Here is a 16,450-nt window from a genome sequence, read left to right as displayed (position 1 = left end):
GTCTCTCTCTGTCTCTCTCTGTCTCTCTCTGTCTCTCTCTGTCTCTCTCTGTCTCTCTCTGTCTCTCTCTGTCTCTCTCTGTCTCTCTCTGTCTCTCTCTGTCTCTCTCTGTCTCTCTCTGTCTCTCTCTGTCTCTCTCTCTCTCTCTCTCTCTCTCTCTCTCTCTCTCTGTCTCTCTCTCTCTCTCTCTCTCTCTCTCTCTCTCTCTGTCTCTGTCTCTGTCTCCCCCTCCATCTCCCTCGCTCTCCTTCTTTCCTATCAAACTGTACAAGCCAGAGAGAGGGAGAGACAGCACGGTAAGGGTTTAAACCACGTTTTTATTCCTAACGTGGTTTAAACCGTGCTTTGATTTTTATTTATTTATTGATCTATCTATTTTTTTTTCTCAGATTCTATTTTCCTATTTACTTTTATTATATTTAGGATTATATAAATCTATTTACTTTTCGGTCCGTTTTTCCTTTCACAATATGGCTCATAGGAGTAGCCAAAGGTCTGCCGATCGTGTTACCGATGAGGGTTTATCGCGTAATCACGGGCTGTGCCTTGTCCCGCCGGAAGGAGTTGAAATGGATGACATTTTGCTCATGATTGGGGATTTAATCGACGTGAGTAACATTCGTGCCGCGTCTCGGATGAATCATAAAATTGTGGTATTTGTCTCGCATGTAAGTCTGGCCGATATTGTTGTGCAGAATGGTTTGACCTTGGGAAACGATCTGTTTGTTCCTGTGTCGTCGATGGACACGCCCGCAGTTAAAGTCATTCTGAGTAACGTTCCACCTTTTCTAGGTAATGAGGAAGTCCTACACAAACTAGGTGTGTTTGGCACTGTCGTCTCTCAAATCATTCGGGTTCCTCTGCGTACGAGAAACGGAAGATTGAAGCATGTGCAATTGTTTAGAAGTTTTTCTTTTGCTGTATTAAAAGACGGAGCAAAACAGTTAAACACCTCCCACACTTTTAAAATAGATGAACATGAAGATAGGATTTTCATGGCTACTGAGACCTTGATTTGCTATGGATGTGGAGCACATAGACACACTAAACAGTATTGTCCAGACGCCAAGAAGACTTACGCTACAGCAGTTGGGTCGGCCCCCCCCCATGACTGACGCAGTGCCCCTGGTTAATGAGCCGTGTGGGGTACAGAGATTCACACCGGAAGACCAGGACTTGGCAATTTGTGGCAGTGTTGCTGAGGTCAGTACAGTAGCTGAGCATCCAGTCGATGTGGATGAGAGGCTACAACCTCAAGAGAATATGGTTTCTGAGGAAGTGCTGACGATAGGCACCGAGACTAAGAGGAACTTGAAACGTAATTCTTTTGAGCGCCGAGAATGAAGACAATGGTAGTAAAGTAATACTCATACAGGCAGACTATCTCAGACTACCCTGATGATTATTTGAAAGATGGGCAAGGTGGTGATGAAATAGATGAGAGTTGGACTTCACCCCTTGCTCTTGTTGAAGAAAACCAAAGCACCACTATTGCTTGTGATGATGAAACCATTGTGCCTTGTGGCAACGAGCAGTCTCCGGTGAATGAATGAATGATCGTTTTAAGGCCATTTTCCCCGCTAGAGCGGGGGTTAGCCTTGCGGGCCCCATGACAATCATGGTTCCCTGTTTGAGGCAATGTTTTTATGGCCGGATGCCCTTCCTGACGCCAACTCTTAGTCATGCTCTCACGATGCGCAGGGATACGGTGTACACACCGTGATCATTCATCCCAGCAAGCTGGTACTCAATTTGCCGACCTCGGAAGGATGACAGGCTGAGTCAACCCCCCTGTCAATTATTCAATGATCGACCGGGATTCGAACCCACGATCCTAGGATCCCTAACCGCTAAGCCAACACCAGTCTCGGGTGCTAAGTGATAATGGTTGTTGCTCACATCCCGTTGTAACGACCAAGGATGATGGTCTAAACCAGTGGTTCTCAAACTTTTTTGGGCTACCGCCCCCTTCTGCCCTCTTGGACCAGCCCAATGCCCCCCTTGTCCTATCGTTTGTGGCCGGACACCCAGAATTTATGGAGATAGGAAGCAAAAATAACAGAAGCCAAATATTTTCTGAATAATATTTTACTTTATTTTACTTTACCTTTTATTTTATTTTGCACGACCTACAATGTTTCAGCAGAACAGGTCCAGGTGAGGCAAACTGGGAATCTGTTATCACAGGCCCAAATACCGTTAGTGTGAAGGGGTGGGCCTGGTGACTCGCTGCGAGATTACGAACGTCTGGCTCCATCTCAGTGAGGTAGAGACACAGATCGCCCCTCTTGGTAATGTCAAGGTGGTTTCGATACTTGGTTAGCAGCACCATCACGGCGCTGAACCCTCTTTCAACGAGGTATGATGTGGGGAACGCCATCAGCAGCAGTTCTGCCTCTGTCCACATTGCGGGGTATTCACCCCGCTCCAGAATCCAGAATTTGCCGTATTCATGCTGCGAGAATCTTGCCTTCGCCTCATCATTGTGGAGGTTGATAATTTCATCCTGTAATTCGCGCTTCACATCTTGAATGTCACATTTGAATGGGTTGATCGCCCATGCTGGCACCGACAGTTCTAGCATGTCTCTGAAATGCTGCTCCATATCTCCGCGAATCTTCTCAAGGTGATTGCAATAAACGAGCAGCTCTAAATCAGAAACAGCAGTTTCCTTTGCCAACCGGGGAAAGTGGTACATATCTCTGCGGCCGAGGGTTACCCTGTGCATAGTCGCCTTGGTTAGGAACGTGCCGATCACTTTCTTTGCTTTAATCAGCGTCATATTGTCACCCTGGAGTTGTTTGTTGACATCATTCAGTATACTGAATATGTCCGTGAGGTAAGCCACATCATGCTCAATCGCATTCACTTTCTCCGATAGCTCCGTATCAATTTCCGACAGAAACTCGACCACTGTTGAGAAGAGGGCATGGAAACGGGTCAAACAAGCGCCTTTGGACAACCATTGAACTTCGGTGTGCAACAGGAGCCGCTCGACTGCCTCATCGTTCTCCTGGCAAAGCTGACGAAACAGCCGATCATGCAGAGAGGACACCTTGATTTTATTCACTGCTTTGATTACTGTTTGGAGTGACGTATGAAGTCTGGTGCTGAGAGCTTTTGCTACAAGATGCTGGCGGTGCACGACACAGTGAATGGCGAACACGGACGGTACCTGGTTCTTCAGAAGCGCAATAAAACCATGCTGGCAGCCAACCATTGCTGGTGCACCGTCCATCGCGCAAGCGAGAATGTTCTCCATCGGTATGTTCTTATCAGTAAAGTACTTCTCCAACGTTTGGAAGATGGAAGAACCCTTCATATCTGTCTGGAGAGAGCGGGCAAACAACATTTCTTCCACCATTTCCTGATCACGGATGAAGCGAACGTAGCAGAGTAACAGAGCTTCACTGTCATGCAAAGTGGACTCATCCAGCTAGATGGCGAAGTGTGTGCTTCTCAGCTCACTACACAGCTTATCTTCTACATCTGATGACATTTCATCAATCCGCCTGGCCACGGAATCATTGCTGAGCGCAATCGACGAGAGAACTGGATTCGGATCCTGGCCCATAACGGTTTTTATCACTTCCCCAACAGCTGGTTTGATCAACTGTTCGCCGATTGAATACGGTTTTCCAGATCTGGCGATGAGCAATGACAGCTTATATGACGCTTCCAGTCCTTTATCCACGAGCTTTTGGCTGGCTTTGAACATCGTCGTTACCATGGATCGCTTCTCAAATTTCTCTTTCAGCGATTGGAAATAGCTGACCTCTGCGCGAGCCTCATCACTGTGCTTTTTACTCAGGTGCTCGCTCAGTCGAGATGGTTTCATTGCTTCATTGGACAGCGTGATACCACACAACAAACACATCGGTAACTGTTTGTTCGTCGGAGATGGAATGATTCCATACTTGATGTATTCAACGGAATACTGACGACACTTTTTCTTTGAGGCCGACATCTTGAAGCCGACCGGACGTGAAGCTTTTTTGAATTACGAAATCAACACGCCAAAATGTCGAAAGACTAACACCAGCGCTAACACTGACTGTTCATACCTTGCCCAATGTCTGTGCAGGCAAGGCCAGGCTGTAAAGTTGAACCAGGCACGTTGAATAGTCCAGCACGAATAGAGTGTATTATATCCCGCATAAAAAGATTCTTGCAAGCCGATTGGTTGAAATGGCACCACGTGACAAAAATTAGTGTTGTACTATTGGCCGCATTGGCGGCCAATAGTATTTCGCTGGTATCATACACTATCATGTTTGTTGCATGAGCATGTATGGACAAGAAAATACCTACACAACATCAGCGAATATGTGATCATAAAAACAATGCGAAGGGGGAAAGAATGTGGTCGTTGATTGGATGGCCAATTTGCCGAATGGCGCCGGGTAACCTGTTCAAACTGCAGGAAGCCCAATGAGCGCTCCAAATCGCCGCTGCTCCTCTAAATCGTCAGTGCCCCCCAAATCATTGCCAGCACCCCCCCCCCCTACCGCCCGTGGACTCTTGAGCGCCCCCCTGAAAGCTCCCAGTGCCTACTGGGGGGCGGTAGGAACCACTTTGAAAACCTGTAATCTAAACAGACCTATAATTATGATGGTCTAAACAGGCAACAGCAGTGGGACAGATGTATCCCTGGAGATGCAACAGGAAGACTGCAGTGTTAATGACACAGATGTTGTGCCAGTACCTGACACAACAAAGTGATTTCAACGTTGATGTAGTTAGGGAGCTGGATAAAGAAACTCAAAGCCTTTTTTTGTGAGCGATTATCAGGATGAAGGACAAATTGAGGTAACAAAGGAAAACGTCATCAAGTTCTTAAATGAGACGTTTAGGCAACGCCATGTTGTAATCAAAGATCATTTTCCTGATGTGAAAACTTTCATCAGGACTGCAAGACCCCTCCTGCAAAGAAATTATCTAATGGAAATCTTGGAGGCCCAATTTCAGTGTCTTCGAAAAGCGGTTACAAATGCGAATAAGGAATTGCAGGCGGAGGGTGAGCTACCTTTGTAGAATGACAATGCGAGAGATATGTATTGCATCCCTGAATATTAATGGGGGTTGTACCCCCTTACGGAAAATTCAGACAATTCAGGCAATGGAGAGAGTGAAAGCTGACATCATCTTGATACAAGAGACCCATGCTACGGACACTCTGATAGCTGAATGGGGTAAACTTTATCAAGGGCAGTGGTGGTTGAGTGGTTTTACCACACCCAAATCTGGCATTTCCATCGCCTTAAGTGATATAATTCCTGCTCAGAAGATTGTCTTTAAGGAAATTTATAAGGCACATCTGATAGCGGTGGAGTTCTATTGTAACACACAAAATATTATTATTGTGATCGTGTACGCACCGAGTGAACCCATGGAAAGAAGAGTGTTCTTTTCCACTCTGTATGACTTTGTAAAACGACTGGATTTTGCTGGCGATTGTATTGCTATCGGCAATACTGGATAGCAATACCAGTATTGCTATTCAGTATTGCTGGCGATTTCAATTGCACTATCAATTCTTCCGTAGACAGGACCGGTCATGAACCCCATCCCACTTCTGCGAATATTTTGGAGAACATCATCAAGATTCATGATCTAAAAGATGTATGGAGGTTGCAAAATCCAACTTCAGGTGCTATACATGGTGCAGATGCCATGATTGGAGGATATCAATGGCAAGGTTAGACAGATTATACATGAATAAGCCAATGCTAAATGTGGTGGCCACCACCCAGATTCTCCCAACTACTTAGTTTCACACACCATTACCTGGTTTCCATGGTTTTTAACTTGCCCTTGACCTCAGGTGGTAGTGTGTATTGGTCACTTAACACCCACCTGTTGAATGATATGAAATTCAAAGATGCTTTTCGAGCCGTGTGCGGAAAAATTCGGTCCTCCAAATCCGAGCATGCTAACCTTCCGCTGTGGTGGGATCTCGCAAAGAGTCAGGTCAAATCGTTCTGTCAACAATATTGTCTTTATACCACTAAATTGCAAAATCTCTCAATTGATTCATTAAAGGCCGAAATTGCAGCCTTGGAGCAAAACATTAATGGGGCTGGGAAAAACACTACATGTGACTGGCTGTTATGGACTAAAAAGGCGATCTTGACTGATTTGGTACGGCAGCAGGCAATGGGTACCTTGGTACGCATGAGAATGAGTTATTTGACTTTGGATATGCCAAATAAGGATTTTTTTAAGTTCGGAGAACTCTGTTAAAAAAATCACAACAGATTCACAGGCTACGTGCTGCTAATGGGTTATCAGTGACCTCCCAACAGGAGATTAAGTCTGTTTTGAAGGGTTTTTATACAAACTTGTACTCCCCCCAGAGCATTTGTAATGAGACCTTGAAGGAGCTGATGACTCGGCTTCCGAGACTTGAGGAGGACCAGCAACGCACACTGAACACATCAGTTTCAGCTGCTGAACTTGACACTGCTATGCGGAGCTTGAAGGATGGTAAAGCCTCTGGGATTGATGGGTTGCCTGGAGAGTTCTATAAGACTTTTGGAACCTTGTGGAGCCCGACCTGCTTGAGGTATTTGATGAATGCTTTCATGTTGGAGAGCTTCCCCTGTCCTGCAGAAGAGCAGTCATGTGCCTGTTGCCAAAGGCTGGGGACACTCAACTAGTCTAGAACTGGCGGCCTGTCTCACTACTGTGTGCGAATTACAAGATTTTGTCGAAGGTTTTAGCAAACCATTTGGGAAATGTGATCAGCTCTGTTGTGCACCCTGACCAGACCTACTGTGTACCAGGAAGGTCAATTTATGATAATGTATATTTTGATAAGGGATATTATTTCTTGTAATAAGTACTTGTATGCCAGTTTTGTGTTGTTGTTTCTTGACCAAACAAAGGCTTTTGATCGAGTTGATCACACATACAGCAATACCCCGGCCTACGTCATTAATTGGTTCCATAAGCCGTGACGTAACTCGGTTTTTGACGTAAACCAGGCGTAATGCCTTAAAAATGCCTTAAAATGAAGAGAAACACCATAACCATGCAGCATTGATGTTAAGCACTGCCTGGTAGATGTTATAGTTTTTCCAAAACTGCCGGATGTTGATGCCTTCCTCCGACGTTGCATCGACAGCCTGACGAAGAGTGCGGCGGAGATCGTAGCGCTTAAAAAGCGCTATCACACCCTGGTCCATAGGCTGGATGAGCGATGTGGTGTTGGGTGGCAAGTACACCACCTTCGCATTGGGGTCGAAATCACCGAGGTTAGTGAGATGGCCAGGTGCATTGTCCAAAATCAGCAGCAATTTAAATTGGATTTTCTTCTCTCGACAATAGCTCTTGACAGCCAGGATGAAATGATTGATGAACCATTCTTCAAAAATTATGACGGTTACCCATGCCTTCATATTATTCATCCAAATGACGGGAAGAGACGCCTTCGGGATGTTCTTAAGTGCCCGGGGGTTCGCCGCATGATACACCAAGAGCGGCTTCAGCTTGAAGTCGCCGGTGCAATTACCCCCAAGCATTAGCGTTAGCCGCTCCTTCGCGACTTTGTAGCCTGGCATGGTCTTCTCCTCCTTCAAGATAAAGGATCTGTCGGGCATCCTCTTCCAAAAAAGGCCCATTTCGTCGACGACGTTGAAGATCTGCTCGGGCAAGAATCCCTCGTCCTCAATGATCTTCTTTAATGTGGCAGGAAATTCCTCGGCGGCTACGGTGTCGGCAGCTGTGGCTTCGCCCTGAATCTTGACGTTGTGCAAGCTGAAGCGCCGTTTAAAGCATGCAAACCATCCAGAGCTTGCAACGAAGGTTGTGTCCTTATCCTCCGGGTACTTCTTCAGAAGATCCTGGAACAAAGACTTCGCCTTCTCCTGTATCAGCAGCAGGCTCGTTGGTATACGTTCGTATTGGTATGCGTTGGTATTATGATGTAGGAGTGACATAAAGTCGCACATAATGACGTTCGCTGAACTGAAATTTACTCCAGAAGAGTGGCGTAAAGTCGGATTTGACGTAGGTCGAAATGGCGTAAAACGGGGTATTGCTGTATTTGTGTTCTGCTCTTGAGCAGATGGGTTTTGGCGAAACTTTCATCTCCGATGTTAAGCTTTTATACATTAACACATTCTGTATGATGAAAGTCAACAACAGTTTATGTTCCCCCTTTCCTTTCCAACGGGGTATCGTCAAGGTTGTCCCCTTTCTGGACTTCTGTATATAATTGCCCTTGAACCACTTTTAGCATCCATCAGGCAGCAAATAACTCAGGGTGTGGGAGCCATAGGTGGTTCAAGATTTGTGGTCACAGCTTATGCTGATGATGTTTGTGTCCTGATTAAAGGCCCAAGTAGTGTTGCTGCAGTGCAGTGTTGCCTAAAATATTTCTCTGCGGCCTCTTCTGGTGAGGTAAATTGGAGTAAGAGTGTAGCCTTATGGTGCGGTTCAGATAACTTTTCTTTAACATTGTCACCGTCATTCCCACATAATTTAGAGTGGAAAACAGATGGGGTCAAATATCTTGGCAACCGGGAAGTAGATATAAAGAACTGGGAAGGAGTGATTGAACAAATTACACACAGGTTGAAACGAAGGGAAGGACTGCTGCAATCTCTTTCTTATAAAGGCCGCACTCTTGTCATCAATAACTTGATAGCAGTAAGATTATGGCATAAACTAATTGCCTTGCAGCCACCCAAGGAGTTGATTCCAGACATCCAGCGGGTTTTGATCAATTTCTTTTGGAATGGATACCACTGGCTTCGGCCTCATATACTGTACCATCCTCGGAAGGAGGGCGGACATGGAATTGTGGATGTGTCTGCTCGGCTTATGGCTTTTCGCCTCCAGTCTGTGCAACGACAGTTGTATGCTGAAGAGCTGCCCTGGTGCCCCTTTGCGCTTTTTTTGCTGCAACAAGCTCAAGGCATGTGTTAGTTCTTGGTGAACCTTGATCGTGTCAGTTTAGTTTCACTTCCAGGTTTTTATCAGTTTTTGCTGAAAGTTTGGAAAGGCTTTGGGGTCAATCGTTGTCTGAAGGCTTATAATTGCCGGATGTTATCAAATAACCTATTTTCTATCATGGATTTTTTTTCCATGCATTCCTCACAGTCCTACTTTGATTAGGAGATATATTCAAGGAGGAGTTGTCAAAGTTTGTGGCCTGAGGGATACATCTGGGACAAAATGGATGTCTGCTGGCAGGGTGGCGACCATTCTTGGTTTAAGATCGGTGCGTGTTGTCAGTCAAGTTGTACGCATCGTTAAGAGGACGTTTAAGGAGTTAAATATTGGTTGGGAAGGTGTCAACAATGTTGAGGACTTTCGACTGTCCTTCCCGGTCGATCGCTGAATTAATGCCAGGGGGGTTGACTCAGCCTGTCATCCTTCCGAGGTCGGCAAATTGAGTACCAGCTTGCTGGGATGAATGATCACGGTGTGTACCCCGATTTAGAATAGGTACACCGTATCCCTGCGCATCGTAAGAGGCGACCAAGGGTTGGCGTCAGGAAGGGCATCCGGACATAAACACATTGCCTCAAACAGGGAACCATGATTGTCATGGGGCCCGCAAGGCCAACCTCCGCTCTAGCGGGGAAAATGGCTTTTAAAACGATCATTTATTATTATTTTTTCCCTGAAATTAAGGTGCTCCCAGCTCTCCAGTCAAATGATGAACTTGTCTCTCCTTTTCATCTGGTAACAAAGGCGGGTATTCATAAACTCCTTTGAGAAAACCAAGTATCGCCCTTCTCTGGAGTGACAAGAGTGGCCTTGTGGTCAGAAAGATTAGGGCCAGGGTCTCGTGCCACTCCACTGTGGCCTAATATGTATAAATTACCTATTTATAGGTTCATAGCAGATATCCAGTGGAGACTCGCACATTGGGATCTCCCTTCGAATACCTTTGTTAACCACATTGACAGTTCAGTACCGGTAACATGCCCCTCCTGTGAACAGAAGGAGGACCTCTTTTATGCCTATGTGCAATGTGAAAGACTAACACCTCTTTTTATGTTCTCACACACCTTTTTGCACAGTTGTCTTTTCCTTTCACTTCACATACCTTTATTTTTGGTGTACCTTCCATACCCTCCTGCAAGGACTCTGGTATTCTCATAAACGTCTTAGTTGCTATAGCAAAATATGCAATTTATAAATCAAGGAAAATCAAAATTGATAATTGCCATGGTTTTGATGTCGTCCCTATTTTTAAAGAGCTGGTCTCTGCAAGAATCAGGTTGGAGTTTGATTATTATGTGGCAAATGAAAATGTCAAACTCTTTGAGTGCAAATGGTGTATTAATGAAGCCTAATGTGTTGTAAATGATTTGAATTTGGTCTTCCTTTTCTAATAACTACATCAATAACTGTGTTGCCTTTCTATTTTTTCTCCTGTAAAATTGATTTGATCTGTTTTGTTTTTTTTGTGAAATAAATGGTGTTGCAAATTCAATTCTCTCGCCTTCTTTCTCTCTCTCTCGCCTTATTTCTCTCTTTCTCTCTGTCTCTCAGTTGAAAGGAGAGGGGTTGCCTCCAGATTTATCTTTGGTACATGCAGTCCTGCATGGGGCGCAAAGAGAGTGGTGGTGGGTTTTTTTTGGTGACGTTATCTCTTGACTAGTTGCAATGTAATTGCGCTGTTTACATAATATAAATATTTTCAGGGTTCTCTCACCTTTACCCACGACTGTGCCGGTCTGCCATTGGTCCCCTCAAAGCTGTTTTACCTGTAACTATGAGACCATACTCTCACTTCATCTTTCTGTTCTTGAATGCCATCATTCTCTTCTTCCATCTGAGTGCAGTGCATGAAGCTCACTGTGCTGCCTAGCATGATACCTACTCCACAGGTTCTGCTGAGCCACAGGTTCACCACTGTCCACAGCGACTCTGCAAGTAGCATAGTAGTGGTTGATAACAGTCATCATGTCCTCTTTCCAACCTTCGCTCCTCGTGTCCTCCGTTATCAGCATTCTCCTATTAGGCCAGCCTTATATATTTCTTTAACTTCTCCTGATGGCCCATCACATTACAATTGCTTATTGCCATGGTTTATTTATTAATCTGCCGCTTTGTTCTTGTATGCCTAAAATAAATTCTTTATATATAAGTTAATGTGATATTACTCTTCAGTTTTGTAGTTTAATTAGGCTCTAAGTTAAACTATTTGGGAGATTAAGACAAAGGTATCTGCTCAACCAGCAGTCTGAGCTCATTATTAAGAGCTCCACCATCAGGGCATTGCAAACTGCACCCAGAGTCTATGTGATAAATACACATGTGCATACACAATGACATACACATACCGGTCTCAAGTTCACTGAGATCACCATATAGTAAAGAGACTCATATAATCACATTCGATTTTGATGCTTAAATTTATTACTTGCAAAATCGAAGATTTTTCAAGTATATTGGTCGGTTGTGTTTGTTATTCTGTCTGTTTGTTTGTCACTGGCCTACAGGTCACAATTCCGAACCAATCGTCACGAAACTTCACCAAGTTTTAGAGGTCGTTCCAATTGAGAAGCCTATTGATTTATAGGTCATAGGTCATCTGGAGGTCAAATTTCTAAAATCGCCATTTTAAATCCGATTGACTTGAAAATTGAACAGCATTTGCATATTCAGTCACTAAATTGGAAACCCTACTATTTCAGGTCAAAAGGTCAAAGATCAACTCAAGGTCAAACTTACGAAATCATAAATTTTCATCTGAAAAACCATCAATTTTCATCCAATCGACTTGGAAATTGAACAGCATTTGCATAGTGACTCGCTGAATTGGGAAACCAACTATGTTTGAGGTCAAAAGGTCAACTCAAGCTCAACCTTTCAAAATCATCAATTTTCATCTGAAAAACCATCAATTTTCATCCAATCGACTTGGAAATTGAACAGCATTTGCATAGTGCCTCGCTGAATTGGGAAACCAACTATGTTTGAGGTCAAAAGGTCAACTCAAGGTCAAACTTCCAAAATCATCAATTTTCATCTGAAAAATCGTCAGTTTTCAACCTAATAACCCGGGCTTTGATCAAGATCGTCAATTTTAATCTCGATGAAATGGACAATTTGATGGATCAATGGCATCCTTTTGGGGGGGGGGGGGGGGTGAATTTTGCAAGTATCGTGCTCTGCATGACGTCTTCTTGTTTTATTGTTGATTTGGGTACTTTAGGATATGAAGAAACAGAAAGATTTCGAGGTGGCAATTTTCCCGACATTGTTAGAAGGGTATTTTCAGGGGGTATTTCTCTCTATATATAAATGGATGTATATTTAAATACACTGCCTATACTTATATACTATATCGTCCCTACTATATGGTCCTACGTTTATAGTCTCTACTTAGAAGTCACTAAAGTCAAATGATCGACATTTAATACTTGTTATTTGACATTATGACCACTTTGACATCATATTGTGTGTTGACCTCTTCTTGACCCCATTCTGGGGTCAATATAGTGTAAGCTAAATAATTCCACTGAATTAGTCACAATAAAACACACGTAATTTAGTCAAGGAGACATTTTGTTGTTATTTTGGTGAGTTTTGAAGATTACAAATATATTATGAATACATTAGAAAATAATCGATACAATGATAAGGACCTTCAAAATGTGGATGACCCTTTTCTGCCTGCCTCTGGCATAAACTATGTGTGACCAGTTCTCATCAAAATGCCCCTATAAAATGGTTTTCATATTTACATGGTGTGTAAAACTATAGACATGGCGAATGTACCTCATTCTCTTATACTATTGACTCACTTGGATAATAATTGGATACTGACAATAAAGACATGTAAAACACAGTATTATATATTTTATCATCAATCTTCAACTTTATAACCACCCAAATTAGAGCAGTCAAAGTATTTACACAGAGCAGTACATAACATGTTATTTTTAGGCAAGAGCACAGAGCAGAAGTCTTTCCCTCACAGGACCCTTTACATCCGCATTTGATGAGTTCCAAAACTGCCAAGAAGGGCAGGGTTATGCAAACACCTCACTGGGATGCAGCTGCCAACTTCAGAGCTCTGACAGCCATTTCCTTCAGGTGATGGCAACTTTGGAGCAGGCTCACGATAGGCCTTGTCAGCATCGACGTGAAGTAAACACTATGCAGATGCGGTATCATTGTGCCTTGGGTGGGAAGAAGCTTTTTGCCCGCAGCGTTTCTTGTGCGGAAAAGCTCCCACCTGATGTTGGTGAGGATTACACACTGTGTCTTCTTAGAGTATGCACGGTCAACAAACCATTCTATAGGCACCAACATCAACATGCATCTACAAACTACATTGAAGTCGTGGCCGAGTCTTTGAAAGCACCCAATGACAGCTTCATCCTCCGGTAAAGCGAGATCGGCAAATTTCCATGTCTTTTTGGAGATTCAACAAACTGCCCATCCATATCTGTCCCCGTGAAATTGTGAGATCCTTTCAAGCCCAGAAATTTATGTTGGCCAATGGTGCTGACTCTCTGAAGGATGTCTATGTCTCGATATATATTTGATCTTCAATGTCTCGATATATATTTAATCCCCTTTTCCTGTGAGTAACTGCAGATTTGAACTTGGATACTGATTCCTTGAGGACAGGTCTATCACAGGAATCATGACATTGATATCAGGCGACCACACATCAATATCTCATTCTCATGGACTGCTTCTGGAAATCCAGCATGTGTAGGGGGATCAGGATGTCTGCCTCTTCATGGCTATGTGTCATTAGGTCATCACCAACAAGGCCAGGACGATCAGTGTATGCAGATTCTCCATATACCACACACACGCCTTAAATGGAGCCTCCAAACGCAGCCAATAACCTGATACTGAGGTGCTGAGCTAGTCTTGAGTTGGTGGCTTTGTCGGCCAGCAGCTCCTTCAATGAAAACTTGGCGATATTCATTGCATCACAAATTTTGAACTAAATGGGTTGTGCTGCACCAGTTTTCTTCTGTCGAGTTTTGGATTTGAGAGAATCCTCAATATATTGATCGAAAATGATCCGACCCTACGTGTAGCATTTTATCAAATGTGTGATTCGCTTCACGAAAGCATGCGTAAAGTCAGAAATCTTTCTCATTGTAGGTGACTTCTTCATACTTTGGACCACCACCATTCCATCAATGATAATAACTTTCTCATGCCCACCTGTGAAATAAAGCTCAAGAAATCCCAGTTCTCCAGCCCAACGTGCATTTGTTCATCCACGCTCATTGTTGGGCCGAAACCGCTCACCTCTGAGATATTGTTAGGTGCTGCTGTACGATCTTCTATCACCTTCCCAACACTGCTCTTATCAGTAGGTATGACAATAGATATATCTTCAGCAAACATGGATTATGGATTGATGGCCATCCCATACTCTTGGATGGTATATTTCAACTTGGGTAACAGTTCTGGACGAGCTTGTTGTATTACAAGGAACCTCGCAAGAAGCTGCCTTGATTATTTTGTCCCTCCAACACACCTGTCTTCGCCATCAAAGTGCTGTGTGTTTTGAGTTTCACATTTTCATGGGAACCCAGACAGAGAGTGGAGAATCTTTGACAAGTCTGTCCTTGACAAATACTTTGTAGAGAGATTGACGCTTTGCATCCCTCTCCAGAATGTCTCTTTTTTCACTCCCTGAGATGATCATTGATGACACTGTTTTTTAGGGGAATTCCCACAAGAAATTGTTTCCCCTCCCAGTGTCCTACTAAGCGCTCCTTCTGATAAGCACTTTGAGGGCATTCTCTATTGAATGCTTGGCTCCATTGCCAGCAAGCTGGTAATGTCTCTCGATGCAGTCACATCATGGATTTGCAGAGACGAGAGCATAAACAGTGTAATAATGGTTGATGCCTGTCCATCCCTCCATCCATTTTCAATAATACTGGAAGTTGATTGTTTCTATGTACAAATTTAACCAGCGAAATATTATTAAACAGTTAAAATCATACACACACATGGAGGTGGATACTTTGAGACCTTTGCAGGCACAGCCATCATTTAAAGAAAGATGTAGGGATGGTTTAACCTGGTCTCTTGTGACCATCCCTAACTCATTTGCATTACTTTTGGCAAATCATCCCTACATCATTTTACATTTTGAAAGAAATGTTTTTTTATTGTTATTTCTGTACTTTTTAAAGTATGTACTACGTAGTATTTACATGCTTGTGATTTTTATTTTGATTGCATGACAAAATAGCTCGTCGATTAAGTGTGAAAACACTTTGCATTAAATGGTGTTGCTATTATATAATGGGCAGCAATAATTAGTGGGTTTAGCAATACATTGCATGTCGGACAGTAAATAAAACTAAAGTGTTATATGTAATATGTACAGTATATAGTCCCTAGACTTATCTCAATAATCCAAGGTGGGAGGTAGACAGAACAACTGTGTGATGAACACAAACAGATGAAGACGAACAGACTTGAAAATGTTTCTCTTTTTGTTTTGTCTTTTTGAAGAAAAAAAAATTCTTGAAAATTGTTAATATGCCACAATAATCTATATAAAAAGAAGAAAAAAGAAAGAGGAAACTTCACAACTGGAAGAACGTTCCTGCGTGGTCCTGCCCACTCTCATTCCCCTTTAAACAGTATTACTATGCATAGAGATACGCATAGAGTTTGCTTACTTTTTGTGGAAGCCTTTCAAGTTATGTCTTTCATCATCTGACCATCATCGTTTGCTATGCATTTCAGGCTGACCCTCATCTTCCTTTGTGTGTGAAGTTTAATTTAGATGTGGTTGGCACATGTCGCCGTGGCCACGGCCCCACAATGTTGATTGGCAGGCCCCGTCCACTCTCGTTTCCTTCCTATTACTATGCATAGAGATAAAGTTTTTCTTACTTTTTGTGGGATCCTTTCAAGTTGTGAAAAATCAGAGTTGTCATGGATCTTCCCACTATAAAATTCATTAGATTCGTGTTTAAAACAAGTCAGTCCCAGGCTTAAACCAATTTTGAGTTTGGCTTTCTAAAGAAAAGGAGAATAAGAATGAAGAAGAATTACAAAACGGCTATTTTGGGTCGGTCAATTATGTATTTTAACGATGTTGTCCAAAGGTCTCATTAATGTTTTTGTGTGTGAAATTCTCCACAGACGACTGGTAGGTACTTTATAGCCTTCAACGTTTTATCCTGGTAGATTTTTTGGAGGATTTGTGTTGTATTAAACCTATGGAGTGTCCAAGTCATCCGTGCATTCGAGTCATCCCTTCCTGATAATATATGTTACAAGATTTTGGCAACACAAGGCAAATTGAGGACACAGACTCCCACATACATTATTTAAAATTTAAATATATTTGTCTCATACAATTTGGCTGTAATATACTTCATATACCTGAAAGCATGCTCCAGGTTTGCTTTTGGGTTTATTTTAACTTTTATTTTATCTTTGGCATTTTACAAACACATTTAAAGTTTATAATGGTGCTTTACAA

At 43.0% G+C, this 16,450-nt stretch overlaps 1 pseudogene; it reads right to left on the bottom strand.

Annotated features, from left to right (window-relative positions):
* Nucleotides 1–1,850: 1,850 nt before the first annotated feature.
* LOC144889329 (protein FAM200C-like) lies at nt 1,851–4,308 on the bottom strand (annotated as a pseudogene).
* Nucleotides 4,309–16,450: the final 12,142 nt, after the last annotated feature.

This window comes from Myxine glutinosa, unplaced genomic scaffold (genome assembly GCF_964187855.1).
Source record: "Myxine glutinosa unplaced genomic scaffold, kmMyxGlut1.1 SCAFFOLD_2731, whole genome shotgun sequence".
NCBI lineage: Eukaryota > Metazoa > Chordata > Myxini > Myxiniformes > Myxinidae > Myxine > Myxine glutinosa.
The sequence above is the reverse complement of the archived record's forward strand: the minus strand, read 5'-3'. Positions and strand labels throughout refer to the sequence as shown.